This window comes from Carettochelys insculpta, chromosome 1 (genome assembly GCF_033958435.1).
Source record: "Carettochelys insculpta isolate YL-2023 chromosome 1, ASM3395843v1, whole genome shotgun sequence".
NCBI classification, from domain to species: Eukaryota; Metazoa; Chordata; order Testudines; family Carettochelyidae; genus Carettochelys; species Carettochelys insculpta.
The window spans coordinates 214,616,999-214,632,762 of record NC_134137.1 but is presented as its reverse complement, the minus strand read 5'-3'; positions in this window follow the sequence as shown (position 1 = coordinate 214,632,762).

Genomic DNA, 15,764 nt, shown 5'->3' with positions numbered 1-15,764 from the left:
CCCCTGCAAGAGCTGAGGAACTGCTTAAACTAAAAAAGAACGGTAAAATGTGTGAAAAGTCTGGGGAAAGGAAGAAAATGAGCTCACAGGAATAAGGATTGCTATGTTGGTGGGGTCCTTTTGAAAAGGACCCCGGTGTAGATGAGCCAAGCGGCAGCAAAACGCAGCGCTTTTGAAAGTGCCGTGGCCGCTGGCATGTTAACGAGGCGCTGAATAGTCATTTCATCTAGCCATTAGCATGCCTAGCTGTTAGCAGGCCTATTTCCAAGGTTTTACTCAGTGTAGCCGTAGCCTACGTGTCTCCTTATGATTGGTATAGAAGTATGAAAAGAACTGTACCAACATAAATGTGCCATATTCCAATGGAGGAATGGGATCTTACTGATCTGTTTAAGATTCTTTAAGATGTGTCACCTACCCTAAGAGGTTTTAAACTGATGTTGATAATAAGGACATTTTTGCCAGAAAGCTTGGCATCCTGGTGAGAATTTCTCGATTAGTACCAATAATGCAGCTTTTGGAAAGCTAAATGGACAATACATTAGCCAGTCCTTTTTATAATGCTGGAGTTCTTGAGATATGACATTTTCATAATTCCACATACTTCATTCTAGACCTTCTGCTAACAATGGGTTGAAGTAATTGGTCTGTATGGGTACTGAACTCAGCTTGTTCAGTGATAAACAAGCAATTTTAGTAGTTAGTGTGCATGCCATTAAAGCTGCTTCCTCTCCATCTGTGCTCATGAGGATCTGGGCCTTACTCTCTGAAATTATTTCCTGATTTGCACTTTTGAAAGTGCAGTACATTTCTCAAACATGCAGAACATGCACTCTTCAATTAACCTTTTATTACGGGTACAGCCAGGCTAAGTTTATCCCATCATTACCTACTACAAGTTTTCATGGCTCTTCTGATGCAACTGATTCTGGTCACTAACAAAGACAGGATACCAGGACTAGAATGTAGGTTCCCAAACTGGGGGACATGCCCCCCATCAATTTCCCCCACCCCAAGAAAAAGCCTGTGCTGGTGTTACCTCCCGCAGAAATAAAGGTAGCGCCAGTTCCTGCAGCATGAGGGGGAAGTCCTGCAGCTACATGCCAAAGCCAGCATCTCAGGAAATGTGTACACTGCTTCCCCTCCCCAGACAACTGGCACATTTCCTGAAAAGCAGGTCTGTTGCCTTCCAGCAACTTCCTTCACTTGCTGCCTTCCTATGGTCGGGGGGCAGTTGGAGTCCTGGGTCCATGCCAGCTCCAGCTGCTCGGGCAGTGCATGGTTGCCATATGGAGTGAGGAGCAGGTACATACTGCCTGAGCAGTTGGAACTGGTGTGGACCTGGGACTCCCACTCCCCCTGCCCCTCATGCAAGAAGGCAGCAGGCGGAAGGAAGTTGCCAGTGGGCAACAGACCTAGCTTCTCAGCAAATACGCCAGCTGTTTGAGGAGGGGAAGCAGCACACGTATTTCCTGACACCCCAAACCTTGTGCGCAGGAGCTGTCCCCTCCCCTCTCCCAGACCCCCACTAGTAAAGGTTCCCTTCCCCTCCCATAAATAAAGACAATGTTGAAACATTCATGTTGAACATATTGTATTTAAAAATGAAGCCTGGCGAGCAAGCCCCAGTGGAGCCAAGCCCCCATCTGGCCACGGCATCATAGCACCCCTGCATCCCCACACCCACACACCTCAGTCCTGAGCCTATCATCCACCTGAACCCCCTGTCCTGAGCCTCTCACAGCCCCAGTCTTCTGCCACAACGCTGCTGCACAATCCACATGCTGCCAATCTCTCTCTCTCCTGAAGCCATCATACTCCAACGCCCCTTCCCTGAGCCCCTCATACACCCCAGCCTGACCTTCTGCACCCTCACATCCACAAGCCTCTGGTTTGTTCAGCACCCGCAATGCTGTCCAGCCAGGAGCCACCTCCCTGAGCCAGCAGCCCCTTCTCCACCTCTTCCTGCACCCTGATTCCCTCCCAGAACTTGCACTTTTCACCCCTTCCCAAACCCAAATCCCTCCTGCCCACCCCAGAACCCATATCTCCTGTCTCAGCCCAGTGAGAGTAAGGGCTGTGGACAGCAAATGATGGGGAGGAGGGGAATGGAGAAAGCTAGACCTCGAGAAAGGGGTGGAGTCTTGGGACTTCCCCTGGTATTTAAAAAGTGATCTTGGGTGTAAATAGATTGGAGACCACTGACTGAGCTAACCTTGTTATCGCCACGCTTGCTCTGGCTTATTTATACCTGGCCCTGCAGATTTCAAAGACCAGCATCTGATGAAGTGAGTCTGTGCTCACGAAAGCTCATGCTCAAAACTTTTCTGTTAGTCTATAATGTGCCACAGGACCCTTCGTTGCTGTTATAAAAAATTTTATTTTTCAAATTTCATAACAGAAAATGGGAAATATATATATAGTCTTTCGACATATAGGGGTACCAGTTCGGTTGGTGAGGAGGCCAAAGAACAATGTCGAAGGCAATGGAATATTTTCAGACTTTCTAGCGTGCTCATGGGAGTGTTTGACACCATTCTACGGTGGGAGTAGATAGCCAGGCTTGTGCAGTTACTGGTGGTGGGGTATATATAAGGCATATATATCACTATGTAATAGTAGTAGTAAATAAATGTTCATGATAAGTTGTCAAAGTGCATCTATTAAATTTATTCTAATCAGGAAAATTATTTTTATAGATTTTTTTAATTAATATATTATGGCCACCATTAAGAAAGGAAGCATGATGAAAACTAGGTTAAGTATGGCTTCACTGTCAAGGAAAAAAACACAGTCAATCATCCTCAGTGCATATGCCACACAATTTTCAGCAACGACACCTTGAGACCTAGTCATCTTGAGTGACACTTGACAACGAACCACAGCGCTTTGACAGCCAAATTGAGAGTTTTTTGCTGCTAAACTTGAAAATTTGAAATGCATGAAACTGGACAGTACTGGAGCTTTTCCTCAAGCCTTGGCCAAACAGGTAGAAGTATCTTATGAACCATCATTGCTCATTGCTAAAGCCAAGAAAGCACACATAATCAGAGAAACTCTTGTGACGTCTCACTTGTTGAAAGCAGCTGATATTGTACTTGGTGTCAAAAGCAAGAAAAAACTGTCAGAACGTCTGCTTTCTGAAACGTCGCTTCGATGACCTGGTGAAAGATCTTAAACTTCAAGATGTGGAGGCAGTGCTGGCTTCTCCTTTTTTCACAATTCAGTGCTATGATACTATTGACGTAGCACAATGCTGTCTGTTACTTGTTTATGTTCGATTCATTAACAATGGACCTGTGAGAGAACTGCTTTTTTCAAAAGAATTGACAACCACATCAAAGGTTTCTGATGTTATGAAAATGATTTCCAACTTTTTTGCAGAAAATAGACTTTCATGGGGAGAACCGGTTGATGTATGCATAGATGGTGCTCGAGCAATGCTTGGCTCTCACTCTAGTTTTGTGACATTGATAAAAGAAAAAAATCCAGCCATAACCACAATTCACTGCAACATACACAAACAAGTGTTGGCTGATAAAACCTTTCCAGATGACCTACATGACTCATTAAATTTGGCCTTCAAAGCTGTCAATTTTGTGACTCAAAAGCCACATCTACACTAGCCGGCTATTTTGAAATAGCTGGTACAACTTTGAAATAGCACCCGGTGCATCTGCACGTGACGAGCGCTATTTTGAAGTTGAAATCAATGTAAGGCAGCGAGAGGTCAAAATCACTGTCCCATCAGAAGATGGGACTAATGCCCTACTTTGATGTCCAACATCGAAGTAGGGCACGTGTAGACGATCCACGTCCCGCTATGTCAAAATAGCAGGGTCCTCCACGGTGGCCATCAGCTGAGAGGTTGAGAGCTGCTCTGTCCAGCCCCTGAGCTCTATGCTCACCGTGTGCAGCAGCCCCTTAAAGCTCCCCACCCCGTTATTCCTGTGGCAGGAAGCTGAGAGCATCCAGGCAGCAGCACAGATACGTGCACAGCCTGCACACCCTCCAGACGCCCCGATCCACCACCCAGCACCCATGGCAGCCAGCCAGGCTCCCAGGCACCCACAGGGCACCCCCCCCAAGAGGACCCAGGGCTCCCAGCCATCCAGCTGGGGGGGAAAAGGTGGCGGGGCCCTCCTGGTCAGATCCCGAGATCCAGGACCTGCTGGGGCTTTGGGGTGAGGAGGAAGTGCTCCAGGTAATGAGGAGCAAGCAGCAAAATGCAGATGCATTCACCCAGCTGGCCAAGGGCCTGGCTGCCTGAGGCTACCCTATCCGCACTCCTGACCATGTCAGGAGTAAGGTCAAGAAGCTGCGGCAGGGTTATACCCGGGCCTGGGACACGGCCAGCCAGGCTGGGGCCGCCCCTGCCGCTTTCCCCTTTTACAGGGAGCTCAGGGAGATCCTGGGCCCCCGGTACACCACCTCCCCGCTGGCCACCCTTGACACCTCAGCCAACTAGCCCCAGCAGGCCTTGAAGCCGGAGTCTGGCCCAGAGGCCAGCCCTGCACCCCAAGGGCCCTCAGAGGAGCCCACCCCTGGGACAGCAGAGGAGGAGGAGGAGGGCTCTGGTGACGGGGGGCTTGTCATCGATCTCCTCTCCCACAGCTCCAGCAAGATGTCTACCCAACGGGTGTCCCCCGACCGTGGGAGTGGACCGTCAGGTATGTACCCCAGGTGCACACCCCCGGGTTAAGTGGCGGGGACAAGGGACACGACCAGGGCCCTCCACACACCCAGCTGACCAGAGCCCCGAGAACAGCAGTGGCACGTCCCTCAGAGCCCATCAGCACCTGCCCCCCGCCGCCCCCAGGACAGCACCATGCCCCATCCCTGGGGATAAGGGGGAGCAGAACCCCAGAAGGGGGTCACCCCCAGGGGGGATACCACACCCATCATCATCATCTCGGGAGGACCCAGGGGTGGGGGGACGTGGGCCATGGGTCAGGGCCCAGCCTAATGGCTGTCCCCACTCTTCCCCCCTCTATTCCGCAGCCGCACCATTTGAAGGCCTCAACGGCATGGGCACTGTATCCATTGTACCAGACAGCCCACCGGGGCCATTGCACTGGGGCAGCCCAGCAGCAGAGCAGGGACCAGCCCAGGGACCACTGTCTCCCAGCTCCTTGCCACCCTCCGGCATCAGGCGGAGGTTTCAGAGTGCCACCTGCAAGTGGAGGAACGCTGGCTCCACTTGCAGGAGAGAGCGCTGGCCTGGCGCCAGGAGGCGTGGGGGTCTTTCACGAGGACTTTTGAGCAGATCACCGAGCAGATGGCACCCCCACCGCTCCAGCCGCTGTCCCTCTCAGCCGCCCTCTGTCTGTCCTGGAGCCTGCCGAGGAGAGGGACTGCGGGGCTCAGGAGCCAGCCCGGCCATGCCTGCCAGTTCTCCCAACCCCCACCCAGCCTCGACGGGGCCTCCGGCCCAGACGTGGGTCGTGCCCCCCCCACGCTGGGCGCTGGACAGTGGGGGTGAAGGGATCCAAGGACTGGGCCCCCAGGCCTCCCTTTGTACATATTCCCCCCTCCATTATTGTACATAGTTGCCTTGCCCCACCCCCCTTTAGTAACTGTCCCCCTCCCGATGTACATAATTCCCCATTAATGTAAAAGTTCATCATTTTTGTTTCAAGAAGGTTTGGTTTACTTAAAACAAAACAAACGTGTGGTGGTGTGTGCTCTTCGGTGTGCAGTGGTGTGGGAGTGGGGGCAGGTAGTGTTGTGGGTGGTGTGGGGGAGGGTGGGGCATTCACTCCACAGCCTGGTCAAAAATGGGCCTGCAGGGCCTCCCAGACCCAGATCCCCTCATGGTCGGCTTAGTGACTTGGGGTGGCAGGTGGCTGGGGCGTAGGCCATGCCAGCCTCCACAGCCCAGCCCTGCACAAATGCCTCCCCCTTGCTCTCCACCAGGTTGTGGAGTGTGCAGCACACGCCCACAACCTGGGGGATGTGGGGGAGCCCTGCATCCAGGCGGGTGAGGAGGCACCTCCAGCAGCCTTTGAGGTGGCCGAAAGTCCTCTTGACCACCTGGTGTGCATGGTTCAGGCGGGTGTTGAACTGCTCCTGGCTGGCACTGAGGTGGCCCGTGTAGGGGTGCATGAGCCAGGGCCAAAGGGGGTAAGCCGCACCTGACACAAGGCAGAGGGTCACGGTGGGGTCCGTCAGAGGGATCTCTCACTGGGGATGTAGGCCGCTGCCTCCAGCAGGCGGCATAGGCCCGAGTTCCTAAACGCCTGGGCGTCATGCATGCTGCCAGGCCAGCCAACATATATGTCCAAGAAGCGGCACCATGGCCTGGAGGACCACCGAATGGTAGCCCTTCCTATTCAGGAAGCATCATCTGCTGTGCTCCGGGGCACGGATGGGGATGTGGGTCCCATCCAGTGCCCTGAAGCAATTAGGGAACCCCATGCTGACAAACCCCGCGAAGGCCACATCCAGGTCCCCAAGCCACATGATCCTGTAGAGCAGCAGCGTGATCAGTGTGCGGACCACCTGCAGGGGAAGGACATGAGCACCTATGAGGGGTGTGCCTGGCCCTCCCCCCCAGATCCCCCTGGCTCACCCCCAGGCTCACCCCGGGCTCCCCCAGGGTCCCCTTACCTCCATGATGACAGCCCTGACGGTGGCCTTGCCTACACCAAACTGCTGTCCTATGAATCGGTAGCTGTCTGGAGTGGCCAGCTTCCAGACATCAATGCTGACCCATTTCTCGACAGTGAGCGCACGTCGCATGGGGGTGTCCTGGCGCCGCAGGGCAGGGGTGAGCCACTGACAGAGCTCAAGGAACGTCTGCCAGCTCATCCGGAAATTCCGGACACAGCGGTCGTTTTCCCACTCCCCAAGCACCAGCCACTCCCACCACTATGTGCTAGTGGGGTACCTCCATAGCCAGCAGTGCGTCCAGCAGGGGGAGGCCAGGAGGTCTACATGGTCTGGGGCAGCTTCTTCATCCCCCAAGGAGGACAGCTCATTTTCTTCTAGGAGATGCTGGGCGGCCTCCTCCATGGCATCGAGCAGGGTGGCCACTGCTCTGGGGCTGGCTGTGTGGGCTTCTGGCTGCTGCTGCTGCTGCTGCTGCTGCTGCTGCTGCTGCTGCTGCTGGGGGTCCATGAAGCATGCACAGGGTCTGCGAGTGGTTGTGGGCTCTGCAGACCTGTGCTGTGCAGGCCGAGTCTGCCTGGAAGGGGCCCTTTAAGTGAGCGGCTTGCTGTTGCCCTGGAAGGGCTAGTCCGCCCTGTGACCCTGTCCACAGGCTTTCCTAGCCCCCTTATTCCGACTGGTGCTGCTTTTGTGTGTAGACGCTCCCCTGTGGGGCCTATTTCAATTTAGTGCTTTCCTACGTCGACATTGAACTTTGACGGCACCAGCCCTGGAGGATGTGTGGACGCTACACGTTGAAATAGCGTATTTCGATTTGGCTACATCGAAATAAGCTATTTTGATGTAGCATCCCAGTGTAGATGTAGCCAAAATGCTCTAAATATGAGACATTTTGCAGCTCTTTGAGTGGATTTGGGAGCGGATCATAAAACTCCTTTGTTTCTCACCGAGGTACGATGGGTTTCCAAAGGGAACAAGCTTTCGAGCTTATTCAAACTGAAAGACAAAGTGGAAATTTTCCTCAAGCAAGACCAAACATTCTGACTTCCACTGGTGTACCTCATGGAGCGTTTTGAATCTTTGAACAACCTCAGTTTGAAGCTGCAAGGAAATAATGCTTCAAACATTACAGCGCACCATGATGTCATCAGCGTGTTTATGGGAAAAAATCCACCTTTGGAAATGTTGACCTCAAGCCTAACTTTTGGTCTTTGCTGACATTTTCATCAGTCACTGAAAATGAAGGTTTGCAAGAACTTTGTAAAGAGGATGCTAAGAACAAAATTGTGTTTCATTTGGACCTTTGCTATTTTCCAGACAACTTTTCTGGCAACCCCGTTCATAAAGTAGTATGCAATCCATTTAATGTTGATGTCAGTTATGTGCCACAAGTATTGCAAGAACAAGCACTCAGAATAAAATATGATTCAAGTGTGAAAGATAATTTTGAAAACTCAAGTTTGGGGGAATTTTGGATAAAATATTTTCTAATGTACTTGAAAGTTGGCGAAGAAGCACTATGTATTATTTTTTCATGTTTGTCAATGTACCTCCATGAAAAAAAGCTTTTCAAGTTTAGTCAAATTAAAAATGAAACAATGAAATCGGCTGCGTGTTGAAAATTATTTGCATTGCACACTTTTATCTTTCAAACCTAGGATTTCCCAACTCATGAAGAAAATGCAGCAGCATCTTTCACATTCAATTTGTTTTGTTTCTGTTATTTCTGATATTAAATTACATTTTTACTAAATGTGTGGGCAAAAACGCGATTTGTGTTTGTATTCAATTTTAAATAAAATTTTTATACCAAGTTTTCAGTTTATTTTAAATTTTAAATTACCAAATTATTTTTTTGTTAAAATGGCAGTTGGATGATGGTAAAGAAGAGGTGGAGGGCATGGGGGTTTTTCAAAGATGAAAAGGGGACATGATGCTGAAAATTTTGGGAACCACTGGACTAGAGAGTTCACTGGTAAAATCCAGTAGGACTTTTGCTCTGTTCCTGTGTTTAGGTGGGAAAGTAATGTATGTGTATCTAGTGAGTGTGTTTGAATTTCATCTTATTTTGCCTGTGCACTTTTTATCCAGCCAGAACTAGTTGCAAATATAAATAAGCAAATGTCACTTTCCAATTCAAACTAGCCATAATCAATTAATCATGTACAATTAGAAGCACATGCATCTAATGTTACTGCATGTATTTTTAGCCACAAAATCTTCCAAATGTGGAGTTGACATGCATCTCCGATCTGCAGGGTTAGCAATTGTGACTTCTGTAGTAAAACAACTGAATTTCAGAACAGTTGGCCTTTGAAGTCCAATTTATCTTTGGCATCTTCAACATCACTCAGATTCCTGTGTTCACGTTGCCATTTTATCTTGGCTTTGGCAGCAACACAATCTTGTCCTCTGACCTTGTCAGTTGATTCAGTCACATCCTTTCCATGGTCTGTCTGTCTTCATGGTTAACTCCTGAAATTTCAGGTTTTGAAAAATAATCCATTTTTCTCCAACATCTACTATCTTTTTCACACCCAGGTACATCTGTGGTTTTCTTTTTTTTTTTCTTTGATGTTTGCCTAAAATAATGGGGCTTTTTAGGGTTGGTGCTGTATTGCTTTCCATTACACTCCTCAGTGTGAGCGTGGTGGGGGGGTGCAACTGGGTTTATTACATATTTGGTATAGGTGAAAACAAAACAATGAAATCATTTTAAGTGGTTCAACCTTTCTTGTTCTTTCACTTGTATTCTGTGCTAATACAGGTTGAACCTCTCTAGGCTGGCACTGTTGGGACCTGACCAGTCCCGGAAAAGAGAATTTTCACAACCTCAGGAAGCCACTATTGTCTAGCACATTACCCACACTTCCACTGCTTACAGGGCTCTTAGAAGACATTTAAGGGTAAAGTAGAGCTAAATAACAGCACAGAACACTGAGAGCCGGGACTGGTGGCTGCAAATCAACTTTATGGGACCACAGGAAACTTGGTCACACCCATGATAAGTGGTCATCCAGCTAACTAACATCATGCTGGACCACCGATGTTGCCAGACAAGAGAGCACCAAATTAGAGAGATTCAACTTGTACAATTGGTGAGCCTACAGCTAGCTCAGCTGTCTTGCCACCACATATAAGTGGCTGTTGATTATATTTGAAAACTGGAAATACAATGGTTTTAGCCTTACCTATGAGCTATTAGTACCACTCCACAAAACCAAAAGTATAAAGAAACCTTAAATATTTAGCTCTGCTGATGCCAATGAACATAATTTGGGATTGTTTAATTCTGCACCACATTAAAAACCTATTGTTTATCTTCCCTCAAGGTCCGTGCTAGACACAGAACTATAGAACAGCTCCCACTTAAGTCAATGAGCGTTCATGCACGGATTTAAGTGGGAATAATTATTTATTATTTGCTTACCTTGCAGTATTACCTTATGGCCCTCCTGGAGATCAAGGGCTTATTGTTCTAGGCACTTTACAAACAAAGAGTAAGACGAGCCAATGTCTTAAAATGGCCACAGTCTGGGCTAGCAATGGTGCAGCAGACAAATTAGAAGAATGAATGGTTGGGGGGTCAAGAATAGGGGAGAACAAGGTTACAATCCTATAAGCATGGTTTCATACAGCATAGCTGTGCAGATGGTGACATCCCAGAATATATCCCCTGCAGAGAATTAATCTAGAACCTCTGGATCGAAAAGCATGAGCCTCTGCTCTTTGAACCTAAAGAATCAGGAGTTTCAGCTCAATGGCTATAGCACACTCATAAATCTCTACTTATGGAATAGCTATGATATGGTGACAAATCACCCTTTGTGTTAGCATGGGATACACACACCCCAATGTAACTCAGTACCTGGATATCTGTGATGAGCCAGCACTGTTCTTTGGGCCCCAAGGCAAAAGAAAGTAATAAGGAGGAGTCATTTTTTCCTCGAGTTTTTGCCATGCATAGGAGGCAGCATCATAGAAAATGTAGAGGTACTTGTGGGAGAAGAACGTTATTGGCAGTAAAGATTGGTCACACAAGCAGTGGCTGATAAAGCACTATAGTCTGATGCCTAGGAAGAAGCATGTTTGAGATGAGACCAAGATATGTCTATTTGATTTTATGGAAAAGGGAAAGCCAGCTTGGGGACTTAAAGGTGGAGGAGGTCCATAATTAATGTTTCCCCCGAGAAAGATGATTTTTGGCAGCCGAGTTTTGAGTCGAATTGAGCCAGACAACGCTTCAGGAATTCAGTCTCAGAAGAAGGAAATTGACATTGTCAATACATGAGATGAGAGCTGGTGCAGAGAGAGAAGGTTAGCTCTTGGAAACGTCTAAGGGAATAAATTGCATCTATGCTTTGTTTAATCAAGCTGTATGCTAACTGAATAACAGACATCAGACTCTGACTTTTGTAGATATATTACCCACACAGTGCCTAGCATGGTATGGGCCTGATTTCAGCGACTTTAATGCTACTGTAATAGAAACAATAAGAATAATGCTCCTGGTCCAAGCATATGTTATACACCTCTGAGCAAGCAAGGATATGAAGAGATATACAATATTATTGAAATATGAAATGCTCCTACTACTTCTGCTTACAAGGTGTTACAGACATATATCACATCAAAAATAAATTGAAAGTTGGTCAGTCCATGCCAATTCTTATTAAGGAATTATATCTGTAAACATTTTTGACAGTAAAGTGGATTTGTGACATAGAGTAGAATTCTTTTTTCACTAAGATGAATAGGTTACATTAAATATGAGCCCTTAAAAATCATGCCAGTGTAAGCAACTCTAACAGAGGGAAATACGGGAACTGCTTTATTTTGGCCTATCTAATTTCTCTTTATTAACTAACTATTTTATAATCCTATCTTAGGTATGTACTTTTAAATGTACATTTAAATGAATTATTGGGTTTTCAACAGACCTGCTAAAGTGAGCCCTCGGAGATCGATCAACCCCTCCTCCCCCACACCCCACCGAATCACCATTTGACATAACACTCATCTCGCCAACAATCTAAGGGCAGTTAACCTCTAGAAGGACAAGTTGGTCTAAATCCATCAAATTATGGAATTTGGTGTAAGTTAGGCCAGGTCCACACTGGGGGTAAGTTCAAACTAAGATGCACAGCTCCAGCTACATTAATTGTGTAGCTGGAGCTCTCATACAGTACTTTGATTCAAATGTTGGTGCCATTCCCTCAGTGGGAGGTTGATGAGAGAAACAGACTGTCAACTTCTCTTATGCCTTGCCACTGTAAGGCATACTACAGTTGCTCAAACTGCCCTCAACATTCAATTTAGCACATCTCTACTAGACATGCTAAATCAAACTCCAGAAATTTGATCTCTGGAGCATCCATACATGGGTAAGTAGAGATGTGCCCTTAGTAGAGTAACTCAGATTGATGTAGCTTAGATTTATTTATCACAGGGTTCACACTGTGCTGGGTTGACAGAAGAAACTTTCACATCCACTCCCCTTACTCATCTTTTTTGGTGGAGTACCAGAGTTGATGGGAGAGTGATTGGTGATTGATTTACTGAGTCTTCAGTAGACCTTCTAAAGTGAGTCCTGTGGGATCGATCACCGCAGCATCAATCTACCCCATAGCAGAGATGTACCTTAATCCTCTGCTCTCCTCTTTTCTCAAAGAAAGGTAAATGAATGCTACATTTTTATCTTCATTATCTTATCTCAGTCATTGCTGTATTCTTTCCTCATGTGCCCCACTCCCACTCCACTGATATTTTAGGTGTTCTGGTTACATACCTGACTTGGGTAAATCCTATTCCAGTTTGAAAGCTGGCGGATAAACCACTGGAAATCCAAACGTGAATGGTGGTGATGCTCATTTACATGTCAATAACTGGAACACTCTTCCAGACTGTGGCATTTCCAGGTTTGGGGCTCTGGCTGCAAGATGGATAAAACTCTGCAAATCTAGGGATATCCACTCCATAGCTTAGGATGCAAATATCCATGATTCATTTTTGTGGATACTGGAGTGGATGTAGAAGCTACAAAAAGGGCTCTAAATGAGTGCCTGTGCTTCTCTCTGCCCTGCCCAGGACTTAACTGGAAAAGGGATTGGGGAGCTCCTTCAGAGGACAGTGTTCAGGGCAGGGGTGCTTGTCCCAGTAAGAGCACCTAACAGGGCAGAACAGGTCAAACACCCCAAGGCTCCACAACCACCCAAACAGACACTCCTCCTGAGAACAAGGCACTGTGAGATCACTTGATGCTGAGGTGTAGACATGGATACACCAAAAGTCAGGGAGTAGATTGCATAAGGGATGCGTGTTCTTTCCAGCAGATGTGCAGTGGATCATAGAATCATAGAATCATAGAACACTAGGATCGGAAGGGGCCTCGAGAGGCCATCGAGTCCAGTCCCCTGCCCCGACGGCAGGACCGACCACTATCTACACCATCCCTGATAGACATCTATCTAATCTGTTCTTAAATATCTCCAGCGAGGGAGATTCCACAACCTCCCTTGGCAACTTATTCCAGTACTTGACCACCCTGACAGTCAGGAACTTTTTTCTAATGGCCATCCTAAACTTCCCTTGCTGCAACTTAAGTCCATTGCCTCTTGTTCTCTCCTCAGAGGCCAAGAAGAACAAGTTTTCTCCCTCCTCATTATGACACCCTTTAAGATATCTGAAAACCACTATCATGTCCCCCCTCAATCTTCTTTTTTCCAAGCTAAACAAGCCCAATTCTTTCAGCCTTTCTTCATAAGTCATGTTCTCCAGACCTTTTATCATTCTAGTTGTTCTTCTCTGGACCTTCTCTAATTTCTCCACATCTTTCTTGAATTGGGGTGCCCAGAACTGGACACAATATTCCAGCTGAGGCCTAACCAGCGCAGAATAGAGGATGTGGACCAACAATTTTTATAGCCAGGCAGAGCTCTAAAGACAGGTACCTTTGAATGCACTGAGGTTTTTATGTACTTCACAAAGCAGTAAGAAGCATTGCCTATACAAGTATTGTCCCATTTGAGCATACGTTCTCATCAAGACAACTGCTGCTGGTTTCAATAGGTTATTCTATGTATTATTTTTTCCTAACAATTTTAACACCCTCGGCATCTGTTTTGCCACTTGCATTTTATTCCCATCCATGCAGTGACTAGGCAACTGAATTCAACCCAATGTATCCCAAGTGCGATTACTGATCACCAAGTAAAATACAGGTTGAACCTCTCTCATCCAGCGCACTTGGGACCTGACCAGTGCCAGAGGAGGGAATTTGCTGGTTGTCAGGAGGTCAGTATTGTCTAGCACATTACCAGCACTTTCACTGCTTACTGGGCTCTTAGAAGACACTTTGGGGTATATTACAGTTCATAACAGCACAGAACACTAATAGCCAGGACTGGCAACTGTAAACAGACTTTATAGCACCACTGGAAACATGGCCACACCCATGATAAGTGGTCATCCAGCTAACTGAAATCATGGTACATTACAGAGTCTACCAGACAAGAGAGTTCCAGATTAGAAAGGTTCAGCCTCTAGAAGATGGTGTTTTGCTGTTTGTCAGTTTTGCTTGATGGATTTCTGGTCTTAAAAAATGTAAATAAAATGAAACCTTTATTTACAAACCGGATTACTGAACAGCCTTTCCTAACGGGTAACAATGATCTTTGGCTTAGGTATTTATTGTGCTGCTCAGTGCTTGAAAGTTGACAGCAGGGGGCAATAGGATACCAAAAATGAGCCAGATGCCTGTCAGAGAGGAGGAGCTGCGTGATTCAGTAAGGCTGCAGTATTTGATCCTTTTCCCTTCTGACATGATTGAGTAGTTCAGCCATTGCTTTAACTCTGTCTGTTGGGTTGTAATACTTTGCTTAGGGTTCACGTCTTGTCTTATCTTGTCAATATTCAATCAAAGCCAATTAGAGCCAGAGAAAAAGGAAATCAGACTGAGATTAACCAAAGTGCACTTGCACAGCATCCCCATCTCTGGGGAATCCCCCATCCCACCCCCAAGCACTGCAATGCCACTCAGGTGGGACCATACTTACAATGACAATTTTATACAAGGCCCCACAATTCTTTAATTTGCCCATGGAGGAAATCGCCTCAAAACCCTGTACCTCAGGGCCAGGAGAGGGAGGCTCAGTTTGAGTGGAAGGGCAGTGAGGTATAAACCAGACATGAAAAGATTGCAGTTGTGGAAATGGATGGTGTAAAAAAACTAACATGCTGCTCTTTCCAATTAGTGGACTCTAACACTGACCAAAAACCCTTGCCTTTCCTCGTAAGTGTTCGAAAAGAAAACTTTTTGTTTGAGGGGAGAGGGGTTCAAAATTCATATTTTTTTTCTGGTTTTGAAATTTTCAACATTTGCGAATTTTTGTTTTTTCCATTTCCCCTGCAACCCATCCCCCCCCCCCCCCCCCCCGCCCACCCCCAACACACAAACATACTTTTTTCCCCCTCTGGTTTGGACTGGTTAGGTTTACTGTAATCCTAACTGATTCCTGACTTCGGCCAAGATATTTAGTGTTCCCTCTATAGAATGGATGACTAACTTTTCATTTTACCTGTTGGTAGACTGTTTGCCTACCTGGTATTCATATTTGTCACCAGAGTTATATGGCATTGTTTCTGCTCCCTGACTGAACAACTGAAAGAGGAGTTTAGCAAATAATGTAGAGAGCATACTCTGTTTGAAACTAGAATAAGAACTGATTCCTCATGGAAGTGGTCTGAAGCAGAGGTGGTATACACTAGCAGCCACCACAGTGTAGGCATCTGTTATTCATGTGACATGTAGATGGCCACGAGCTTTATTTGAAATGGTTTGTAGATCTGTGGACAACATGAGGTATTACTCATGTGCACTGGAGGAAGCACGTGACCTCAGTTTGATTAGTGTAATGCCAGAGAACAACATTACAGTTAAACTTGCCAGACACTCATGTCTTTCTTGGGTGGAAGTGATGGAAGACAGGCTTTGCACAGTGTTCTCCATGATTACCAGAACTAATTTCCCTACTTAGCTAAATCAAGCTATGTTGGCCATCAGCAACATGGCTTAATTTTATACTGACTGTGGCATTTTGTTTCTGGACAGTTTCTTATAGCCCTCAGCTGTGTTTTTCCCTTTCCAAACAGTATTT